Genomic DNA, 23,715 nt, shown 5'->3' on the forward strand with positions numbered 1-23,715 from the left:
TGACGCTAAAGCATGTCATGTGACTCATCAGATCCTTTCTGTTCATCAAAAGCCAGTGAAACCTTTTCAGTTTATCTTTCAGTTAATCAACTTTGACATCGGTCCATATTGCCCTCTTCGAAAGCAAGACTTGTTTTTGATTTCAAAATGAGTGCTTAGTGCTCCCTCTGTTACTGTTAACGTTTGAACTAAACTTAATGTTTTGCCTGTTTAAAGAACCGCCTTGGGAGTTTCTGATCACTGTTTGGTCCATCTCATACCAACCTCCAGGCAAAAGCTGAAATCAGCTACAATCTTGCCTAGGACTGTAAACAAAGACAGACTAACGAAGCAAAGTGAGATTTACAAACCTGTTTCTCTCTCACCGTTTGGACTGTCTTTGAAGCTGCTGCCACAGAAACGGTAACCTCATATATCAGTTTCTGTGAGGACATATGCGTTCCTACCAGGACTTATTTAACTTATAACAACGACAAACAATGGTTCACTGCTAAACTCAGTAAACAAAGAGGAATTATTCTGAAAAGCTTCGCACTCAGTTCTCTTCTAGTGGCACAGCCTCTGCGTGGAAAGGTCTGAAAGACATGACCAATTACAAGACACCATCCCCAGCATTGTGGCAAATCAACAACTGGCAGACGACCTGAACGAGTTTTACTGCAGGTATGAAAAGAAACCATTCTCACCTCCTGTAATCCCCCACACCTGCCCTTCAATTTAGCGAAGAGAACGTGTGACCGGTCAGCAGCTCAGTCAGCAGACGTCCAGGTGTTTGACTCAAGCACAATGGCACACCCCAGCCAAGAGGCAGGCATTGGTGGTTCAGTGGTAGAATTCTCGCCTGCCACGCGGGAGACCCGGGTTCGATTCCCGGCCAATGCAGGCAGAAGCAGTGGCTGACGAAAACGCAACCTGATTTAGCTGCTCTTAAAATTGAACTGGAAATTAAGTGCTGCTCATAAAATACCTACGAATGTAATTCTGTTGTTTTAATTTAGCACCCGTGTCCGATTCCCGGGCAATGCAGGGAACAAAAGGGTTTCCTTTATTTCAGAATTGTGAGTCTTTAAAACTCTTCTTAACGCTAAAGCTTGTCATGTGACTCATCAGATCCTTTCTGTTCATCAAAAGCCAGTGAAACCTTTTCAGTTTATCTTTCAGTTAATCAACTTTGGCATCTGTCCATATTGCCCTCTTCGAAGGCAAGACTTGTTTTGTTTTTGATTTCAAAATGAGTGCTTAGTGCTCCCTCTATTACTGTTAACGTTTGAACAAAACTTAATGTTTTGCCTGTTTAAAGAGCCGCCTTGGGAGTTTCTGATCACTGTTTGGTCTATCTCATACCGACCTTCAGGCAAAAGCTGAAATCAGCTACAGTCTTGCCTAAGACTGTAAACAAAGACAGACCAACGAAGCAGAGTGGGATTTACAAACCTGTTTCTCTCTCACCGTTTGGACTGTCTTTGAAGCTGCTGCCACAGAAACGGTAACCTCATATATCAGTTTCTGTGAGGACATATGCGTTCCTACCAGGACTTATTTAACTTATAACAACGACAAACAATGGTTCACTGCTAAACTCAGTAAACAAAGAGGAATTATTCTGAAAAGCTTCACACTCAGTTCTCTTCTAGTGGCACAGCCTCTGCGTGGAAAGGTCTGAAAGACATGACCAATTACAAGACACCATCCCCTAGCATTGTGGCAAATCAACAACTGGCAGACGACCTGAACGAGTTTTACTGCAGGTATGAAAAGAAACCATTCTCACCTCCTGCAATCCCCACACCTGCCCTTCAATTTAGCGAAGAGAACGTGTGACCGGTCAGCAGCTCAGTCAGCAAAGATACTGTCTTTGAAGCTGCTGCCACAGAAACGGTAACCTCATATATCAGTTTCTGTGAGGACATATGCGTTCCTACCAGGACTTATTTAACTTATAACAACGACAAACAATGGTTCACTGCTAAACTCAGTAAACAAAGAGGAATTATTCTGAAAAGCTTCGCACTCAGTTCTCTTCTAGTGGCACAGCCTCTGCGTGGAAAGGTCTGAAAGACATGACCAATTACAAGACACCATCCCCTAGCATTGTGGCAAATCAACAACTGGCAGACGACCTGAACGAGTTTTACTGCAGGTATGAAAAGAAACCATTCTCACCTCCTGTAATCCCCCACACCTGCCCTTCAATTTAGCGAAGAGAACGTGTGACCGGTCAGCAGCTCAGTCAGCAGACGTCCAGGTGTTTGACTCAAGCACAATGGCACACCCCAGCCAAGAGGCGGGCATTGGTGGTTCAGTGGTAGAATTCTCGCCTGCCACGTGGGAGACCCGGGTTCGATTCCCGGCCAATGCAGGCAGAAGCAGTGGCTGACGAAAACGCAACCTGATTTACCTGCTCTTAAAATTGAACTGGAAATTAAGTGCTGCTCATAAAATACATAAAATGTCATTCTGTTGTTTTAATTTAGCACCCGTGTCCGATTCCCGGGCAATGCAGGGAACAAAAGGGTTTCCTTTCCTTTATTTCAGAATTGTGAGTCTTTAAAACTCTTCTTAACGCTAAAGCTTGTCATGTGACTCATCAGATCCTTTCTGTTCATCAAAAGCCAGTGAAACCTTTTCAGTTTATCTTTCAGTTAATCAACTTTGGCATCTGTCCATATTGCCCTCTTCGAAGGCAAGACTTGTTTTGTTTTTGATTTCAAAATGAGTGCTTAGTGCTCCCTCTATTACTGTTAACGTTTGAACAAAACTTAATGTTTTGCCTGTTTAAAGAGCCGCCTTGGGAGTTTCTGATCACTGTTTGGTCTATCTCATACCGACCTTCAGGCAAAAGCTGAAATCAGCTACAGTCTTGCCTAAGACTGTAAACAAAGACAGACCAACGAAGCAGAGTGGGATTTACAAACCTGTTTCTCTCTCACCGTTTGGACTGTCTTTGAAGCTGCTGCCACAGAAACGGTAACCTCATATATCAGTTTCTGTGAGGACATATGCGTTCCTACCAGGACTTATTTAACTTATAACAACGACAAACAATGGTTCACTGCTAAACTCAGTAAACAAAGAGGAATTATTCTGAAAAGCTTCACACTCAGTTCTCTTCTAGTGGCACAGCCTCTGCGTGGAAAGGTCTGAAAGACATGACCAATTACAAGACACCATCCCCAGCATTGTGGCAAATCAACAACTGGCAGACGACCTGAACGAGTTTTACTGCAGGTATGAAAAGAAACCATTCTCACCTCCTGCAATCCCCCACACCTGCCCTTCAATTTAGCGAAGAGAAGAGAACGTGTGACCGGTCAGCAGCTCAGTCAGCAAAGATACTGTCTTTGAAGCTGCTGCCACAGAAACGGTAACCTCATATATCAGTTTCTGTGAGGACATATGCGTTCCTACCAGGACTTATTTAACTTATAACAACGACAAACAATGGTTCACTGCTAAACTCAGTAAACAAAGAGGAATTATTCTGAAAAGCTTCACACTCAGTTCTCTTCTAGTGGCACAGCCTCTGCGTGGAAAAGTCTGAAAGACATGACCAATTACAAGACACCATCCCCCAGCATTGTGGCAAATCAACAACTGGCAGACGACCTGAACTGTTAAGTTTTACTGCAGGTATGAAAAGAAACCAGTTTCTCACCTCCTGCAATCCCCCACACCTGCCCTTCAATTTAGCTGTAAACAAAGAGAACGTGCAGACCGGATTTCACCAGCTCAGTCAGCAAAGATACTGTCTTTGAAGCTGCTGCCACAGAAACGGTAACCTCATATATCAGTTTCTGTGAGGACATATGCGTTCCTACCAGGACTTATTTAACTTATAACAACGACAAACAATGGTTCACTGCTAAACTCAGTAAACAAAGAGGAATTATTCTGAAAAGCTTCGCACTCAGTTCTCTTCTAGTGGCACAGCCTCTGCGTGGAAAGGTCTGAAAGACATGACCAATTACAAGACACCATCCCCTAGCATTGTGGCAAATCAACAACTGGCAGACGACCTGAACGAGTTTTACTGCAGGTATGAAAAGAAACCATTCTCACCTCCTGTAATCCCCCACACCTGCCCTTCAATTTAGCGAAGAGAACGTGTGACCGGTCAGCAGCTCAGTCAGCAGACGTCCAGGTGTTTGACTCAAGCACAATGGCACACCCCAGCCAAGAGGCGGGCATTGGTGGTTCAGTGGTAGAATTCTCGCCTGCCACGTGGGAGACCCGTGGTTCGATTCCCGGCCAATGCAGGCAGAAGCAGTGGCTGACGAAAACGCAACCTGATTTACCTGCTCTTAAAATTGAACTGGAAATTAAGTGCTGCTCATAAAATGTCATTCTGTTGTTTTAATTTAGCACCCGTGTCCGATTCCCGGGCAATGCAGGGAACAAAAGGGTTTCCTTTCCTTTATTTCAGAATTGTGAGTCTTTAAAACTCTTCTTAACGCTAAAGCTTGTCATGTGACTCATCAGATCCTTTCTGTTCATCAAAAGCCAGTGAAACCTTTTCAGTTTATCTTTCAGTTAATCAACTTTGGCATCTGTCCATATTGCCCTCTTGAAGGCAAGACTTGTTTTGTTTTTGATTTCAAAATGAGTGCTTAGTGCTCCTCTATTACTGTTAACGTTTGAACAAAACTTAATGTTTTGCCTGTTTAAAGAGCCGCCTTGGGAGTTTCTGATCACTGTTTGGTCTATCTCATACCGACCTTCAGGCAAAAGCTGAAATCAGCTACAGTCTTGCCTAAGACTGTAAACAAAGACAGACCAACGAAGCAGAGTGGGATTTACAAACCTGTTTCTCTCTCACCGTTTGGACTGTCTTTGAAGCTGCTGCCACAGAAACGGTAACCTCATATATCAGTTTCTGTGAGGACATATGTTCCTACCAGGACTTATTTAACTTATAACAACGACAAACAATGGTTCACTGCTAAACTCAGTAAACAAAGAGGAATTATTCTGAAAAGCTTCGCACTCAGTTTTCTTCTAGTGGCACAGCCTCTGCGTGGAAAAGTCTGAAAGACATGACCAATTACAAGACACCATCCCCCAGCATTGTGGCAAATCAACAACCGGCAGACGACCTGAACGAGTTTTACTGCAGGTATGAAAAGAAACCATTCTCACCTCCTGCAATCCCCCACACCTGCCCTTCAATTTAGCGAAGAGAACGTGTGACCGGTCAGCAGCTCAGTCAGCAAAGATACTGTCTTTGAAGCTGCTGCCACAGAAACGGTAACCTCATATATCAGTTTCTGTGAGGACATATGCGTTCCTACCAGGACTTATTTAACTTATAACAACGACAAACAATGGTTCACTGCTAAACTCAGTAAACAAAGAGGAATTATTCTGAAAAGCTTCGCACTCAGTTCTCTTCTAGTGGCACAGCCTCTGCGTGGAAAGGTCTGAAAGACATGGCCAATTACAAGACAACATCCCCCAGCATTGTGGCAAATCAACAACTGGCAGACGACCTGAACGAGTTTTACTGCAGGTATGAAAAGAAACCATTCTCACCTCCTGCAATCCCCCACACCTGCCCTTCAATTTAGCGAAGAGAACGTGTGACCGGTCAGCAGCTCAGTCAGCAGACGTCCAGGTGTTTGACTCAAGCACAATGGCACACCCCAGCCAAGAGGCGGGCATTGGTGGTTCAGTGGTAGAATTCTCGCCTACCACGTGGGAGACCCGGGTTCGATTCCCGCCAATGCAGCCAATGCAGGCAGAAGCAGTGGCTGACGAAAACGCAACCTGATTTACCTGCTCTTAAAATTGAACTGGAAATTAAGTGCTGCTCATAAAATGTCATTCTGTTGTTTTAATTTAGCACCCGTGTCCGATTCCCGGGCAATGCAGGGAACAAAAGGGTTTCCTTTCCTTTATTTCAGAATTGTGAGTCTTTAAAACTCTTCTTAACGCTAAAGCTTGTCATGTGACTCATCAGATCCTTTCTGTTCATCAAAAGCCAGTGAAACCTTTTCAGTTTATCTTTCAGTTAATCAACTTTGGCATCTGTCCATATTGCCCTCTTCGAAGGCAAGACTTGTTTTGTTTTTGATTTCAAAATGAGTGCTTAGTGCTCCCTCTATTACTGTTAACGTTTGAACAAAACTTAATGTTTTGCCTGTTTAAAGAGCCGCCTTGGGAGTTTCTGATCACTGTTTGGTCTATCTCATACCGACCTTCAGGCAAAAGCTGAAATCAGCTACAGTCTTGCCTAAGACTGTAAAAACAAAGACAGACCAACGAAGCAGAGTGGGATTTACAAACCTGTTTCTCTCTCACCGTTTGGACTGTCTTTGAAGCTGCTGCCACAGAAACGGTAACCTCATATATCAGTTTCTGTGAGGACATATGCGTTCCTACCAGGACTTATTTAACTTATAACAACGACAAACAATGGTTCACTGCTAAACTCAGTAAACAAAGAGGAATTATTCTGAAAAGCTTCACACTCAGTTTTCTTCTAGTGGCACAGCCTCTGCGTGGAAAAGTCTGAAAGACATGACCAATTACAAGACACCATCCCCCAGCATTGTGGCAAATCAACAACTGGCAGACGACCTGAACGAGTTTTACTGCAGGTATGAAAAGAAACCATTCTCACCTCCTGCAATCCCCCACACCTGCCCTTCAATTTAGCAAAGAGAACGTGTGACCGGTCAGCAGCTCAGTCAGCAAAGATACTGTCTTTGAAGCTGCTGCCACAGAAACGGTAACCTCATATATCAGTTTCTGTGAGGACATATGCGTTCCTACCAGGACTTATTTAACTTATAACAACGACAAACAATGGTTCACTGCTAAACTCAGTAAACAAAGAGGAATTATTCTGAAAAGCTTCGCACTCAGTTCTCTTCTAGTGGCACAGCCTCTGCGTGGAAAGGTCTGAAAGACATGACCAATTACAAGACACCATCCCCTAGCATTGTGGCAAATCAACAACTGGCAGACGACCTGAACGAGTTTTACTGCAGGTATGAAAAGAAACCATTCTCACCTCCTGTAATTCCCCACACCTGCCCTTCAATTTAGCGAAGAGAACGTGTGACCGGTCAGCAGCTCAGTCAGCAGACGTCCAGGTGTTTGACTCAAGCACAATGGCACACCCCAGCCAAGAGGCGGGCATTGGTGGTTCAGTGGTAGAATTCTCGCCTGCCACGTGGGAGACCCGGGTTCGATTCCCGGCCAATGCAGGCAGAAGCAGTGGCTGACGAAAACGCAACCTGATTTACCTGCTCTTAAAATTGAACTGGAAATTAAGTGCTGCTCATAAAATGTCATTCTGTTGTTTTAATTTAGCACCGTGTCCGATTCGGGCAATGCAGGGAACAAAAGGGTTTCTTTCCTTTATTTCAGAATTGTGAGTCTTTAAAACTCTTCTTAACGCTAAAGCTTGTCATGTGACTCATCAGATCCTTTCTGTTCATCAAAAGCCAGTGAAACCTTTTCAGTTTATCTTTCAGTTAATCAACTTTGGCATCTGTCCATATTGCCCTCTTCGAAGGCAAGACTTGTTTTGTTTTTGATTTCAAAATGAGTGCTTAGTGCTCCCTCTATTACTGTTAACGTTTGAACAAAACTTAATGTTTTGCCTGTTTAAAGAGCCGCCTTGGGAGTTTCTGATCACTGTTTGGTCTATCTCATACCGACCTTCAGGCAAAAGCTGAAATCAGCTACAGTCTTGCCTAAGACTGTAAACAAAGACAGACCAACGAAGCAGAGTGGGATTTACAAACCTGTTTCTCTCTCACCGTTTGGACTGTCTTTGAAGCTGCTGCCACAGAAACGGTAACCTCATATATCAGTTTCTGTGAGGACATATGCGTTCCTACCAGGACTTATTTAACTTATAACAACGACAAACAATGGTTCACTGCTAAACTCAGTAAACAAAGAGGAATTATTCTGAAAAGCTTCACACTCAGTTTTCTTCTACTGGCACAGCCTCTGCGTGGAAAAGTCTGAAAGACATGACCAATTACAAGACACCATCCCACAGCATTGTGGCAAATCAACAACTGGCAGACGACCTGAACGAGAGTTTTACTGCAGGTATGAAAAGAAACCATTCTCACCTCCTGCAATCCCCACACCTGCCCTTCAATTTAGCAAAGAGAACGTGTGACCGGTCAGCAGCTCAGTCAGCAAAGATACTGTCTTTGAAGCTGCTGCCACAGAAACGGTAACCTCATATATCAGTTTCTGTGAGGACATATGCGTTCCTACCAGGACTTATTTAACTTATAACAACGACAAACAATGGTTCACTGCTAAACTCAGTAAACAAAGAGGAATTATTCTGAAAAGCTTCGCACTCAGTTCTCTTCTAGTGGCACAGCCTCTGCGTGGAAGGTCTGGTCTGAAAGACATGACCAATTACAAGACACCATCCCCTAGCATTGTGGCAAATCAACAACTGGCAGATGACCTGAACGAGTTTTACTGCAGGTATGAAAAGAAACCATTCTCACCTCCTGTAATCCCCCACACCTGCCCTTCAATTTAGCGAAGAGAACGTGTGACCGGTCAGCAGCTCAGTCAGCAGACGTCCAGGTGTTTGACTCAAGCACAATGGCACACCCCAGCCAAGAGGCGGGCATTGGTGGTTCAGTGGTAGAATTCTCGCCTGCCACGTGGGAGACCCGGGTTCGATTCCCGGCCAATGCAGGCAGAAGCAGTGGCTGACGAAAACGCAACCTGATTTACCTGCTCTTAAAATTGAACTGGAAATTAAGTGCTGCTCATAAAATACATAAAATGTCATTCTGTTGTTTTAATTTAGCACCGTGTCCGATTCCGGGCAATGCAGGGAACAAAAGGGTTTCCTTTCCTTTATTTCAGAATTGTGAGTCTTTAAAACTCTTCTTAACGCTAAAGCTTGTCATGTGACTCATCAGATCCTTTCTGTTCATCAAAAGCCAGTGAAACCTTTTCAGTTTATCTTTCAGTTAATCAACTTTGGCATCTGTCCATATTGCCCCTCTCGAAGGCAAGACTTGTTTTGTTTTTGATTTCAAAATGAGTGCTTAGTGCTCCTCTATTACTGTTAACGTTTGAACAAAACTTAATGTTTTGCCTGTTTAAAGAGCCGCCTTGGGAGTTTCTGATCACTGTTTGGTCTATCTCATACCGACCTTCAGGCAAAAGCTGAAATCAGCTACAGTCTTGCCTAAGACTGTAAACAAAGACAGACCAACGAAGCAGAGTGGGATTTACAAACCTGTTTCTCTCTCACCGTTTGGACTGTCTTTGAAGCTGCTGCCACAGAAACGGTAACCTCATATATCAGTTTCTGTGAGGACATATGCGTTCCTACCAGGACTTATTTAACTTATAACAACGACAACAATGGTTCACTGCTAAACTCAGTAAACAAAGAGGAATTATTCTGAAAAGCTTCACACTCAGTTTTCTTCTACTGGCACAGCCTCTGCGTGGAAAAAGTCTGAAAGACATGACCAATTACAAGACACCATCCCCCAGCATTGTGGCAAATCAACAACTGGCAGACGACCTGAACGAGTTTTACTGCAGGTATGAAAAGAAACCATTCTCACCTCCTGCAATCCCCCACACCTGCCCTTCAATTTAGCAAAGAGAACGTGTGACCGGTCAGCAGCTCAGTCAGCAAAGATACTGTCTTTGAAGCTGCTGCCACAGAAACGGTAACCTCATATATCAGTTTCTGTGAGGACATATGCGTTCCTACCAGGACTTATTTAACTTATAACAACGACAAACAATGGTTCACTGCTAAACTCAGTAAACAAAGAGGAATTATTCTGAAAAGCTTCGCACTCAGTTCTCTTCTAGTGGCACAGCCTCTGCGTGGAAAGGTCTGAAAGAATGACCAATTACAAGACACCATCCCTAGCATTGTGGCAAATCAACAACTGGCAGATGACCTGAACGAGTTTTACTGCAGGTATGAAAAGAAACCATTCTCACCTCCTGTAATCCCCACACCTGCCCCCTTCAATTTAGCGAAGAGAACGTGTGACCGGTCAGCAGCTCAGTCAGCAGACGTCCAGGTGTTTGACTCAAGCACAATGGCACACCCCAGCCAAGAGGCGGGCATTGGTGGTTCAGTGGTAGAATTCTCGCCTGCCACGTGGGAGACCCGGGTTCGATTCCCGGCCAATGCAGGCAGAAGCAGTGGCTGACGAAAACGCAACCTGATTTACCTGCTCTTAAAATTGAACTGGAAATTAAGTGCTGCTCATAAAATACATAAAATGTCATTCTGTTGTTTTAATTTAGCACCGTGTCCGATTCCGGGCAATGCAGGGAACAAAAGGGTTTCCTTTCCTTTATTTCAGAATTGTGAGTCTTTAAAACTCTTCTTAACGCTAAAGCTTGTCATGTGACTCATCAGATCCTTTCTGTTCATCAAAAGCCAGTGAAACCTTTTCAGTTTATCTTTCAGTTAATCAACTTTGGCATCTGTCCATATTGCCCTCTTGAAGGCAAGACTTGTTTTGTTTTTGATTTCAAAATGAGTGCTTAGTGCTCCCTCTATTACTGTTAACGTTTGAACAAAACTTAATGTTTTGCCTGTTTAAAGAGCCGCCTTGGGAGTTTCTGATCACTGTTTGGTCTATCTCATACCGACCTTCAGGCAAAAGCTGAAATCAGCTACAGTCTTGCCTAAGACTGTAAACAAAGACAGACCAACGAAGCAGAGTGGGATTTACAAACCTGTTTCTCTCTCACCGTTTGGACTGTCTTTGAAGCTGCTGCCACAGAAACGGTAACCTCATATATCAGTTTCTGTGAGGACATATGCGTTCCTACCAGGACTTATTTAACTTATAACAACGACAAACAATGGTTCACTGCTAAACTCAGTAAACAAAGAGGAATTATTCTGAAAAGCTTCACACTCAGTTTTCTTCTACTGGCACAGCTCTCTGCGTGAAAAGTCTGAAAGACATGACCAATTACAAGACACCATCCCCCAGCATTGTGGCAAATCAACAACTGGCAGACGACCTGAACGAGTTTTACTGCAGGTATGAAAAGAAACCATTCTCACCTCCTGCAATCCCCCACACCTGCCCTTCAATTTAGCAAAGAGAACGTGTGACCGGTCAGCAGCTCAGTCAGCAAAGATACTGTCTTTGAAGCTGCTGCCACAGAAACGGTAACCTCATATATCAGTTTCTGTGAGGACATATGCGTTCCTACCAGGACTTATTTAACTTATAACAACGACAAACAATGGTTCACTGCTAAACTCAGTAAACAAAGAGGAATTATTCTGAAAAGCTTCGCACTCAGTTCTCTTCTAGTGGCACAGCCTCTGCGTGGAAAGGTCTGAAAGACATGACCAATTACAAGACACCATCCCCCAGCATTGTGGCAAATCAACAACTGGCAGACGACCTGAACGAGTTTTACTGCAGGTATGAAAAGAAACCATTCTCACCTCCTGTAATCCCCCACACCTGCCCTTCAATTTAGCGAAGAGAACGTGTGACCGGTCAGCAGCTCAGTCAGCAGACGTCCAGGTGTTTGACTCAAGCACAATGGCACACCCCAGCCAAGAGGCGGGCATTGGTGGTTCAGTGGTAGAATTCTCGCCTGCCACGTGGGAGACCCGGGTTCGATTCCCGGCCAATGCAGGCAGAAGCAGTGGCTGACGAAAACGCAACCTGATTTACCTGCTCTTAAAATTGAACTGGAAATTAAGTGCTGCTCATAAAATACATAAAATGTCATTCTGTTGTTTTAATTTAGCACCCGTGTCCGATTCCCGGGCAATGCAGGGAACAAAAGGGTTTCCTTTCCTTTATTTCAGAATTGTGAGTCTTTAAAACTCTTCTTAACGCTAAAGCTTGTCATGTGACTCATCAGATCCTTTCTGTTCATCAAAAGCCAGTGAAACCTTTTCAGTTTATCTTTCAGTTAATCAACTTTGGCATCTGTCCATATTGCCCTCTTCGAAGGCAAGACTTGTTTTGTTTTTGATTTCAAAATGAGTGCTTAGTGCTCCCTCTATTACTGTTAACGTTTGAACAAAACTTAATGTTTTGCCTGTTTAAAGAGCCGCCTTGGGAGTTTCTGATCACTGTTTGGTCTATCTCATACCGACCTTCAGGCAAAAGCTGAAATCAGCTACAGTCTTGCCTAAGACTGTAAACAAAGACAGACCAACGAAGCAGAGTGGGATTTACAAACCTGTTTCTCTCTCACCGTTTGGACTGTCTTTGAAGCTGCTGCCACAGAAACGGTAACCTCATATATCAGTTTCTGTGAGGACATATGCGTTCCTACCAGGACTTATTTAACTTATAACAACGACAAACAATGGTTCACTGCTAAACTCAGTAAACAAAGAGGAATTATTCTGAAAAAAGCTTCACACTCAGTTTTCTTCTAGTGGCACAGCCTCTGCGTGGAAAAGTCTGAAAGACATGACCAATTACAAGACACCATCCCCCAGCATTGTGGCAAATCAACAACTGGCAGACGACCTGAACGAGTTTTACTGCAGGTATGAAAAGAAACCATTCTCACCTCCTGCAATCCCCCCACACCTGCCCTTCAATTTAGAAAAGAAGAGAGTCGCAGCGTGTGACCGGTCAGCAGCTCAGTCAGCAAAGATACTGTCTTTGAAGCTGCTGCCACAGAAAACGGTAACCTCATATATCAGTTTCTGTGAGGACATATGCGTTCCTACCAGGACTTATTTAACTTATAACAACGACAAACAATGGTTCACTGCTAAACTCAGTAAACAAAGAGGAATTATTCTGAAAAGCTTCGCACTCAGTTCTCTTCTAGTGGCACAGCCTCTGCGTGGAAAGGTCTGAAAGACATGACCAATTACAAGACACCATCCCTAGCATTGTGGCAAATCAACAACTGGCAGACGACCTGAACGAGTTTTACTGCAGGTATGAAAAGAAACCATTCTCACCTCCTGTAATCCCCCCACACCCACCCCCCTTCAATTTAGCGAAGAGAGCGTGTGACCGGTCAGCAGCTCAGTCAGCAGACGTCCAGGTGTTTGACTCAAGCACAATGGCACCCCAGCCAAGAGGCGGGCATTGGTGGTTCAGTGGTAGAATTTTCGCCTGCCACGTGGGAGACCGGGTTCGATGATGTCCAATAAATGACAGAAGCTTTATTTAGCTTTTGAACAAGATAAACAATGCAACCTTTATTTAACTGCTCTGTAAAATTGAACTGGAATTATACTGTGCTGCTCTCAAAAAAATTTCAATTACAAGACACCATCCCATTGTGGTGATAATAATTTAGCAATTTTGTGTCCGATTCTTATAGACACTGATGGCGGATTGTAACAAAAGGACTCTCCTTTCCTTTATTTCAGAATTGTGAGTCTTTAAAACTCTTCTTAACGCTAAAGCTTGTCATGTGACTCATCAGATCCTTTCTGTTCATCAAAAGCCAGTGAAACCTTTTTCATTTATCTTTCAGTTAATCAACTTTGGCATCTGTCCACCACATCCTCTTCAGGCAAAGCAAGACTTTTTGCTTTTGATCCACTCAAAATGAGTGCTTAGTGCTCCCTCTATTACTGTTAACAACGTTTAAACAAAACAAATGTTTTGCCTGTTTACAGAAACATACCTTGGGAGTTTTGATCACTGTTTGGTCTATCTCATCACCGACACACTTCAGGCAAAAGCTGAAATTTGTGTCCAGTCTTGTCCAGATTGTAAACAAATCAACAGACCTGACCAAGCAGAGTCATTTTTACATTTAGATTCCCACCTGTTTCTCTCTCACCGCAAAGACTGTCTTTGAAGCTGCTGCTTCAGAAACGGTAACCTCATATATCAGTTTCTGTGAGGACATATGTTCCTACCAGGACTTATTTAACTTATAACAACGACAAACAATGGTTCACTGCTAAACTCAGTAAACAAAGAGGAATTATTCTGAAACTGAGCACTCAGTTTCTTCTAGTGGCACAGCCTCTGCGTGAAGGTCTGAAAGACATGACCAATTACAAGACACCATCCCCAGCATAAAAGCAAATCAACAACTGGCAGACGACCTGAACGAGTTTTACTGCAGGTATGAAAATGCAACTTATAAAAAGAAACTGATTCTCACCTCCTGTCACTCCCTACAATGCCCTTTTCCAAGAAAGAAAGAAATGAAGTGCCTGCAGCTCAGTCTTCACTCTCAGTTTTGACTGTCTTTTGACAGCTCCTGCCTCTGCGGCAAAACCTTCAGTATATCAGTTTCTGTGAGGACATATGTGTTCCTCTGGACTTATTTAACTTATAACACGACAAACAATGGTTCACTGCTCCTCAGTAAACAAAGGAATTATTCTGAAAAGCACAACTCAGTTTTCACTATAACAGTCTCTGCCCTCTCTGGTCTGAAAGTTATGAATTACAAGACACCATCCTTAGCATTTGCAAATCAACAACTAGTCATCTCCACCTGAACGAGTTTTACTGCAGGTTGAAAAGAAACCATTCTCACCTCCTGCAATCCCCACACCTGCCCAATTCAGCGAAGAGAGAAAGCCAGTCAAACCTTTTTCTTTATCTTTCAAAGATACTGTCTTTGAAGCTGCTGCCACAGAAACGGTAACCTCATATATCAGTTTCTGTGAGGACATATGAGTTCCTACCAGGACTTATTTAACTTATAACAACGACAAACAATGGTTCACTGCTAAACTCAGTAAACAAAGAGGAATCTTCTGAAAGCTTCGCACTCAGTTCTCTTCTAGTGGCACAGCCTCTAGTGGCAAGGTCTGAAAGACATCACCAATTACTTCATGAAGAGGTCTGGCAAAACACCTGTTTCTCTGACCCTGCTCATATCCTTACAGCATTATGGAAAATCAAACAACTGGCAGACATACCTTCCCAACAGCCCTTCAATTTTACTGCAGACTTAATGACTTTCAACAACGACAAACACCACCTGTCCTCCTGCAATTCACACAACAAAGAGGATTTATTGAAGATTTTGATGACCGGTCAGCACTCAGTTTTCAGCAGACTGGCACAGCCTTTGGTGTGTCTGAAAGACATGACCATTACAAGACACATCCCCCAGCCAAGAAGCAAATCAACAACTGGCAGGTCGACCTGTGGAGAATTTTACTGCAGGTATGGGAGAAACCCTGTTAGATTGAACTGCAAAATTAAATAGCAGATGACAATGGTCAGACTACAAAGCACAAATTCTGATTTCCTTCTCTTTCAAATTAATTGAAATTCAGTGTTATGGCCGATTCATACTGGCAATGTGGACATTGCTGTTGACCTATACCAGATACAGCACAGTGACTCAGATTCAGTTGCACAGCCCACATTTCAGAATGCTGGAAACATGACACTGACAAAAATGAGCATTTTAAAACAGAACTAACGCTAACGAATTTTTCTGCAAATGAAAGAAACCATCAGTTCTGTCTCATCCCCAGCCTGCCATTCCTTTTCAGTTTATGTGAAAGGTCAGCAGCTCTTTTCAGCAAACGTCTGTGGCATCTCCACATTGGCTCTTCTTGAAGGCAAGACTTGTTTTGTTTTTGATTTCAAAATGAGTGCTTACCTCCCTCTAGATCCCCTGTTTCGATTTCAAAAAAAAACTTAATGTTTTGCCTGAAAACGCCGCCTTGGGAGTTTCTGCTCACTGTTTGGTCTATCTCATACCGACCTTCAGGCAAAAGCTGAAATCAGCTACAGTCTTAATTTAAGACTGTAAACAAAGACAGACCAAAAGCAGAGGGATTTACAAATTTTTCCTTTCTCTCACCGAATTGTGACTGTCTTTTGAAGCTGCTGCCACAGAAGGTTGTAATGTAACTCATATATCAGTTTCTGTGTCACATCAAACATATGAAACCTTACCAGGACTTATTTAACTTATAACAACGACAAACAATGGTTCACTGCTAAACTCAGTAAACAAAGAGGAATTATTTTGAAAAGCTTCACACTCAGTGCTCTTCTATTGGCACAGCTCTTGTGGAAAAGTCTGAAAGACATGACCAATTACAAGACACCATCCCCAGCATTTGGCAAATCAACAACTGGGTCTACGACCTGAACGAGTTTTACTGCAGGTATGAAAAGAAACCATTCTCACCTCCTGTAAACAACACCTGACCTTCAATTTAGCAAAGAGAACGTGTGACCTGTTTCTCTCTCAGCGTTTGGACTGTCTTTGAAGCTGCTGCCACAGAAACGGTAACCTCATATATCAGTTTCTGTGAGGACATATGCGTTCCTACCAGGACTTATTTAACTTATAACAACGACAAACAATGGTTCACTGCTAAACTCAGTAAACAAAGAGGAATTATTCTGAAAAGCTTCACACTCAGTTTTCTTCTAGTGGCACAGCCTCTGCGTGGAAAAGTCTGAAAGACATGACCAATTACAAGACACCATCCCCCAGCATTGTGGCAAATCAACAACTGGCAGACGACCTGAACGAGTTTTACTGCAGGTATGAAAAGAAACCATTCTCACCTCCTGTAATCCCCACACCTGCCCTTCAATTTAGCGAAGAGAACGTGTGACCGGTCAGCAGCTCAGTCAGCAAAGATACTGTCTTTGAAGCTGCTGCCACAGAAACGGTAACCTCATATATCAGTTTCTGTGAGGACATATGTTCCTACCAGGACTTATTTAACTTATAACAACGACAAACAATGGTTCACTGCTAAACTCAGTAAACAAAGAGGAATTATTCTGAAAAGCTTCGCACTCAGTTCTCTTCTAGTGGCACAGCCTCTGCGTGGAAAGGTCTGAAAGACATGACCAATTACAAGACACCATCCCCTAGCATTGTGGCAAATCAACAACTGGCAGACGACCTGAACGAGTTTTACTGCAGGTATGAAAAGAAACCATTCTCACCTCCTGTAATCCCCACACCTGCCCTTCAATTTAGCGAAGAGAACGTGTGACCGGTCAGCAGCTCAGTCAGCAGACGTCCAGGTGTTTGACTCAAGCACAATGGCACACCCCAGCCAAGAGGCGGGCATTGGTGGTTCAGTGGTAGAGAATTCTCGCCTGCCACGTGGGAGACCCGGGTTCGATTCCCGGCCAATGCAGGCAGAAGCAGTGGCTGACGAAAACGCAACCTGATTTACCTGCTCTTAAAATTGAACTGGAAATTAAGTGCTGCTCATAAAATACATAAAATGTCATTCTGTTGTTTTAATTTAGCACCGTGTCCGATTCCCGGGCAATGCAGGGAACAAAAGGGTTTCCTTTCCTTTATTTCAGAATTGTGAGTCTTTAAAACTCTCTTCTTAACGCTAAAGCTTGTCATGTGACTCATCAGATCCTTTCTGTTCATCAAAAGCCAGTGAAACCTTTTCAGTTTATCTTTCAGTTAATCAACTTTGGCATCTGTCCATATTGCCCTCTTCAAGGCAAGACTTGTTTTTGTTTTTGATTTCAAAATGAGTGCTTAGTGCTCCTCTATTACTGTTAACGTTTGAACAAAACTTAATGTTTTGCCTGTTTAAAGAGCCGCCTTGGGAGTTTCTGATCACTGTTTGGTCTATCTCATACCGACCTTCAGGCAAAAGCTGAAATCAGCTACAGTCTTGCCTAAGACTGTAAACAAAGACAGACCAACGAAGCAGAGTGGGATTTACAAACCTGTTTCTCTCTCACCGTTTGGACTGTCTTTGAAGCTGCTGCCACAGAAACGGTAACCTCATATATCAGTTTCTGTGAGGACATATGCGTTCCTACCAGGACTTATTTAACTTATAACAACGACAAACAATGGTTCACTGCTAAACTCAGTAAACAAAGAGGAATTATTCTGAAAAGCTTCGCACTCAGTTCTCTTCTAGTGGCACAGCCTCTGCGTGGAAAGGTCTGAAAGACATGACCAATTACAAGACACCATCCCCCAGCATTGTGGCAAATCAACAACTGGCAGACGACCTGAACGAGTTTTACTGCAGGTATGAAAAGAAACCATTCTCACCTCCTGCAATCCCCCACACCTGCCCTTCAATTTAGCGAAGAGAACGTGTGACCGGTCAGCAGCTCAGTCAGCAGACGTCCAGGTGTTTGACTCAAGCACAATGGCACACCCCAGCCAAGAGGCAGGCATTGGTGGTTCAGTGGTAGAATTCTCGCCTACCACGTGGGAGACCCGGGTTCGATTCCCGACCATAGCAGGCAGAAGCAGTGGCGGAAGAAAACGCAACCTGATTTAGCTGCTCTTAAAATTGAACTGGAAATTAAGTGCTGCTCATAAAATACATAAAATGTCATTCTGTTGTTTTAATTTAGCACCCGTGTCCGATTCCCGGGCAATGCAGGGAACAAAAGGGTTTCCTTTATTTCAGAATTGTGAGTCTTTAAAACTCTTCTTAACGCTAAAGCTTGTCATGTGACTCATCAGATCCTTTCTGTTCATCAAAAGCCAGTGAAACCTTTTCAGTTTATCTTTCAGTTAATCAACTTTGGCATCTGTCCATATTGCCCTCTTCGAAGGCAAGACTTGTTTTGTTTTTGATTTCAAAATGAGTGCTTAGTGCTCCCTCTATTACTGTTAACGTTTGAACAAAACTTAATGTTTTGCCTGTTTAAAGAGCCGCCTTGGGAGTTTCTGATCACTGTTTGGTCCATCTCATACCGACCTTCAGGCAAAAGCTGAAATCAGCTACAGTCTTGCCTAAGACTGTAAACAAAGACAGACCAACGAAGCAGAGTGGGATTTACAGTTTGGACTGTCTTTGAAGCTGCTGCCACAGAAACGGTAACCTCATATATCAGTTTCTGTGAGGACATATATGCGTCCTACCAGGACTTATTTAACTTATAACAACGACAAACAATGGTTCACTGCTAAACTCAGTAAACAAAGAGGAATTATTCTGAAAAGCTTCGCACTCAGTTCTCTTCTAGTGGCACAGCCTCTGCGTGGAAAGGTCTGAAAGACATGACCAATTACAAGACACCATCCCCCAGCATTGTGGCAAATCAACAACTGGCAGACGACCTGAACGAGTTTTACTGCAGGTATGAAAAGAAACCATTCTCACCTCCTGTAATCCCCCACACCTGCCCTTCAATTTAGCGAAGAGAACGTGTGACCGGTCAGCAGCTCAGTCAGCAGACGTCCAGGTGTTTGACTCAGCACAATGGCACACCCCAGCCAAGAGGCGGTTTCTGGTGGTTCAGTGGTAGAATTCTCGCCTGCCCACGTGGGAGACCGGGTTCGATTCCCGGCCAATGCAGGCAGAAGCAGTGGCTGACGAAAACGCAACCTGATTTAGCTGCTCTTAAAATTGAACTGGAAATTAAGTGCTGCTCATAAAATACAGTGCTGCTAAAATGTCATTCTGTTGTTTTAATTTAGCACCCGTGTCCGATTCCGGGCAATGCAGGGAACAAAGGGGGTTTCCTTTATTTCAGAATTGTGAGTCTTTAAAACTCTTCTTAACGCTAAAGCTTGTCATGTGACTCATCAGATCCTTTCTGTTCATCAAAAGCCAGTGAAACCTTTTCAGTTTATCTTTCAGTTAATCAACTTTGGCATCTGTCCATCCATATTGCATCCTCTTCAAAGGCAAGACTTGTTTTGTTTTTGATTTCAAAATGAGTGCTTAGTGCTCCCTCTATTACTGTTAACGTTTGAACAAAACTTAATGTTTTGCCTGTTTAAAGAGCCGCCTTGGGAGTTTCTGATCACTGTTTGGTCCATCTCTACGACCTCAGGCAAAAGCTGAAATCAGCTACAGTCTTGCCTAGACTGTAAACAAAGACAGACTAACGAAGCAGAGTGGGAGTGGGATTAAACCTGTTTCTCTCTCACCGTTTGGACTGTCTTTGAAGCTGCTGCCACAGAAACGGTAACCTCATATATCAGTTTCTGTGAGGACATATGCGTTCCTACCAGGACTTATTTAACTTATAACAACGACAAACAATGGTTCACTGCTAAACTCAGTAAACAAAGAGGAATTATTCTGAAAAGCTTCACACTCAGTTCTCTTCTAGTGGCACAGCCTCTGCGTGGAAAGGTCTGAAAGACATGACCAATTACAAGACACCATCCCCTAGCATTGTGGCAAATCAACAACTGGCAGACGACCTGAACGAGTTTTACTGCAGGTATGAAAAGAAACCATTCTCACCTCCTGTAATCCCCCACACCTGCCCTTCAATTTAGCGAAGAGAACGTGTGACCGGTCAGCAGCTCAGTCAGCAGACGTCCAGGTGTTTGACTCAAGCACAATGGCACACCCCAGCCAAGAGGCGGGCATTGGTGGTTCAGTGGTAGAATTCTCGCCTGCCTGAATTCTCGCCTGCCACGTGGGAGACCCGGTTCGATTCCCGGCCAATGCAGGCAGAAGCAGTGGCTGACGAAACGCAACCTGATTTACCTGCTCTTAAAATTGAACTGGAAATTTAAGTGCTGCTCATAAAATACATAAAATGTCATTCTGTTGTTTTAATTTAGCAATCGTGTCCGATTCCCGGGCAATGCAGGGAACAAAAGGGTTTCCTTTCCTTTATTTCAGAATTGTGAGTCTTTAAAACTCTTCTTAACGCTAAAGCTTGTCATGTGACTCATCAGATCCTTTCTGTTCATCAAAAGCCAGTGAAACCTTTTCAGTTTATCTTTCAGTTAATCAACTTTGGCATCTGTCCATATTGCCCTCTTCGAAGGCAAGACTTGTTTTGTTTTTGATTTCAAAATGAGTGCTTAGTGCTCCCTCTATTACTGTTAACGTTTGAACAAAACTTAATGTTTTGCCTGTTTAAAGAGCCGCCTTGGGAGTTTCTGATCACTGTTTGGTCTATCTCATACCGACCTTCAGGCAAAAGCTGAAATCAGCTACAGTCTTGCCTAAGACTGTAAACAAAGACAGACCAACGAAGCAGAGTGGGATTTACAAACCTGTTTCTCTCTCACCGTTTGGACTGTCTTTGAAGCTGCTGCCACAGAAACGGTAACCTCATATATCAGTTTCTGTGAGGACATATGCGTTCCTACCAGGACTTATTTAACTTATAACAACGACAAACAATGGTTCACTGCTAAACTCAGTAAACAAAGAGGAATTATTCTGAAAAGCTTCACACTCAGTTCTCTTCTAGTGGCACATCCTCTGCGTGGAAAGGTCTGAAAGACATGACCAATTACAAGACACCATCCCCTAGCATTGTGGCAAATCAACAACTGGCAGACGACCTGAACGAGTTTTACTGCAGATATGAAAAGAAACCATTCTCACCTCCTGTAATTCCCCACACCTGCCCTTCAATTTAGCGAAGAGAACGTGTGACCGGTCAGCAGCTCAGTCAGCAGACGTCCAGGTGTTTGACTCAAGCACAATGGCACACCCCAGCCAAGAGCGGGCATTGGTGGTTCAGTGGTAGAATTCTCGCCTGCCACGTGGGAGACCGGGTTCGATCCCCGGCCAATGCAGGCAGAAGCAGTGGTGGTGACGAAAACGCAACCTGATTTACCTGCTTTTAAAATTGAACTGGAAATTAAGTGCTGCTCATAAAATACCTAAATGTCATTCTGTTGTTTTAATTTAGCACCCGTGTCCGATTCCGGGCAATGCAGGGAACAAAAGGGTTTTCTTTTCTTTATTTCAGAATTGTGAGTCTTTAAAACTCTTCTTAACGCTAAAGCTTGTCATGTGACTCATCAGATCCTTTCTGTTCATCAAAAGCCAGTGAAACCTTTTCAGTTTATCTTTCAGTTAATCAACTTTGGCATCTGTCCATATTGCCCTCTTCGAAGGCAAGACTTGTTTTGTTTTTGATTTCAAAATGAGTGCTTAGTGCTCCCTCTATTACTGTTAACGTTTGAACAAAACTTAATGTTTTGCCTGTTTAAAGAGCCGCCTTGGGAGTTTCTGATCAATGTTTGGTCCATCTCATACCGACCTCAGGCAAAAGCTGAAATCAGCAACAATCTTGCCTAGGACTGTAAACAAAGACAGACTAACGAAGCAGAGTGGGATTTACAAACCTGTTTCTCTCTCACCGTTTGGACTGTCTTTGAAGCTGCTGCCACAGAAACGGTAACCTCATATATCAGTTTCTGTGAGGACATATGCGTTCCTACCAGGACTTATTTAACTTATAACAACGACAAACAATGGTTCACTGCTAAACTCAGTAAACAAAGAGGAATTATTCTGAAAAGCTTCGCACTCAGTTCTCTTCTAGTGGCACAGCCTCTGCGTGGAAAGGTCTGAAAGACATGACCAATTACAAGACACCATCCCCAGCATTGTGGCAAATCAACAACTGGCAGACGACCTGAACGAGTTTTACTGCAGGTATGAAAAGAAACCATTCTCACCTCCCTAATCCCCCACACCTGCCCTTCAATTTAGCGAAGAGAACGTGTGACCGGTCAGCAGCTCAGTCAGCAGACGTCCAGGTGTTTGACTCAAGCACAATGGCACACCCCAGCCAAGAGGCAGGCATTGGTGGTTCAGTGGTAGAATTCTCGCCTACCACGTGGGAGACCCGGGTTCGATTCCCGGCCAATGCAGGCAGAAGCAGTGGCTGACGAAAACGCAACCTGATTTACCTGCTCTTAAAATTGAACTGGAAATTAAGTGCTGCTCATAAATACCATAAAATGTCATGTCAAATTCTGTTGTTTTAATTTAGCACCCGTGTCCGATTCCCGGGCAATGCAGGGAACAAAAGGGTTTCCTTTATTTCAGAATTGTGAGTCTTTAAAACTCTTCTTAACGCTAAAGCTTGTCATGTGACTCATCAGATCCTTTCTGTTCATCAAAAGCCAGTGAAACCTTTTCAGTTTATCTTTCAGTTAATCAACTTTGGCATCTGTCCATATTGCTCTTCAAGAAGGCAAGACTTGTTTTGTTTTTGATTTCAAAATGAGTGCTTAGTGCTCCTCTATTACTGTTAACGTTTGAACAAAACTTAATGTTTTGCCTGTTTAAAGAGCCGCCTTGGGAGTTTCTGATCACTGTTTGGTCCATCTCATATACCGACCTTCAGGCAAAAGCTGAAATCAGCTACAGTCTTGCCTAAGACTGTAAACAAAGACAGACCAACGAAGCAGAGTGGGATTTACAAACCTGTTTCTCTCTCACCGTTTGGACTGTCTTTGAAGCTGCTGCCACAGAAACGGTAACCTCATATATCAGTTTCTGTGAGGACATATGCGTTCCTACCAGGACTTATTTAACTTATAACAACGACAAACAATGGTTCACTGCTAAACTCAGTAAACAAAGAGGAATTATTCTGAAAAGCTTCGCACTCAGTTCTCTTCTAGTGGCACAGCCTCTGCGTGGAAAGGTCTGAAAGACATGACCAATTACAAGACACCATCCCCCAGCATTGTGGCAAATCAACAACTGGCAGACGACCTGAACGAGTTTTACTGCAGGTATGAAAAGAAACCATTCTCACCTCCTGTAATCCCCACACCTGCCCTTCAATTTAGCGAAGAGAACGTGTGACCGGTCAGCAGCTCAGTCAGCAGACGTCCAGGTGTTTGACTCAAGCACAATGGCACACCCCAGCCAAGAGGCGGGCATTGGTGGTTCAGTGGTAGAATTCTCGCCTGCCACGTGGGAGACCCGGGTTCGATTCCCGGCCAATGCAGGCAGAAGCAGTGGCTGACGACAAGCGCAACCTGATTTACCTGCTCTTAAAATTGAACTGGAAATTAAGTGCTGCTCATAAAATACATAAAATGTCATTCTGTTGTTTT

The 23,715-nt window shown here is 43.5% G+C and overlaps 1 protein-coding gene and 12 non-coding genes across 13 annotated transcripts in view; 12 read left to right on the forward strand and 1 right to left on the reverse strand.

Moving 5' to 3' along the window:
* Window positions 1–23,715, reverse strand: part of LOC122340529 (paraneoplastic antigen Ma1 homolog) — a 34,138-nt gene that overhangs the window by 1,443 nt on the left and 8,980 nt on the right. The gene's annotated exons all lie outside the window — the stretch shown is intronic.
* On the forward strand, window positions 812–882 carry trnag-gcc. Its single transcript has one exon. It is a non-coding gene; the product is annotated as a tRNA-Gly (tRNA).
* On the forward strand, window positions 2,289–2,359 carry trnag-gcc. Its single transcript has one exon. It is a non-coding gene; the product is annotated as a tRNA-Gly (tRNA).
* On the forward strand, window positions 4,185–4,256 carry trnag-gcc. The gene has a single exon. It is a non-coding gene; the product is annotated as a tRNA-Gly (tRNA).
* Window positions 5,655–5,733, forward strand: trnag-acc. The gene has a single exon. It is a non-coding gene; the product is annotated as a tRNA-Gly (tRNA).
* Window positions 7,138–7,208, forward strand: trnag-gcc. Its single transcript has one exon. It is a non-coding gene; the product is annotated as a tRNA-Gly (tRNA).
* On the forward strand, window positions 8,612–8,682 carry trnag-gcc. The gene has a single exon. It is a non-coding gene; the product is annotated as a tRNA-Gly (tRNA).
* trnag-gcc lies at window positions 10,090–10,160 on the forward strand. The gene has a single exon. It is a non-coding gene; the product is annotated as a tRNA-Gly (tRNA).
* Window positions 11,569–11,639, forward strand: trnag-gcc. The gene has a single exon. It is a non-coding gene; the product is annotated as a tRNA-Gly (tRNA).
* On the forward strand, window positions 17,005–17,077 carry trnag-gcc. Its single transcript has one exon. It is a non-coding gene; the product is annotated as a tRNA-Gly (tRNA).
* On the forward strand, window positions 21,360–21,429 carry trnag-gcc. Its single transcript has one exon. It is a non-coding gene; the product is annotated as a tRNA-Gly (tRNA).
* On the forward strand, window positions 22,445–22,515 carry trnag-acc. Its single transcript has one exon. It is a non-coding gene; the product is annotated as a tRNA-Gly (tRNA).
* On the forward strand, window positions 23,536–23,606 carry trnag-gcc. The gene has a single exon. It is a non-coding gene; the product is annotated as a tRNA-Gly (tRNA).

This window comes from Puntigrus tetrazona, unplaced genomic scaffold (genome assembly GCF_018831695.1).
Source record: "Puntigrus tetrazona isolate hp1 unplaced genomic scaffold, ASM1883169v1 S000001062, whole genome shotgun sequence".
NCBI lineage: Eukaryota > Metazoa > Chordata > Actinopteri > Cypriniformes > Cyprinidae > Puntigrus > Puntigrus tetrazona.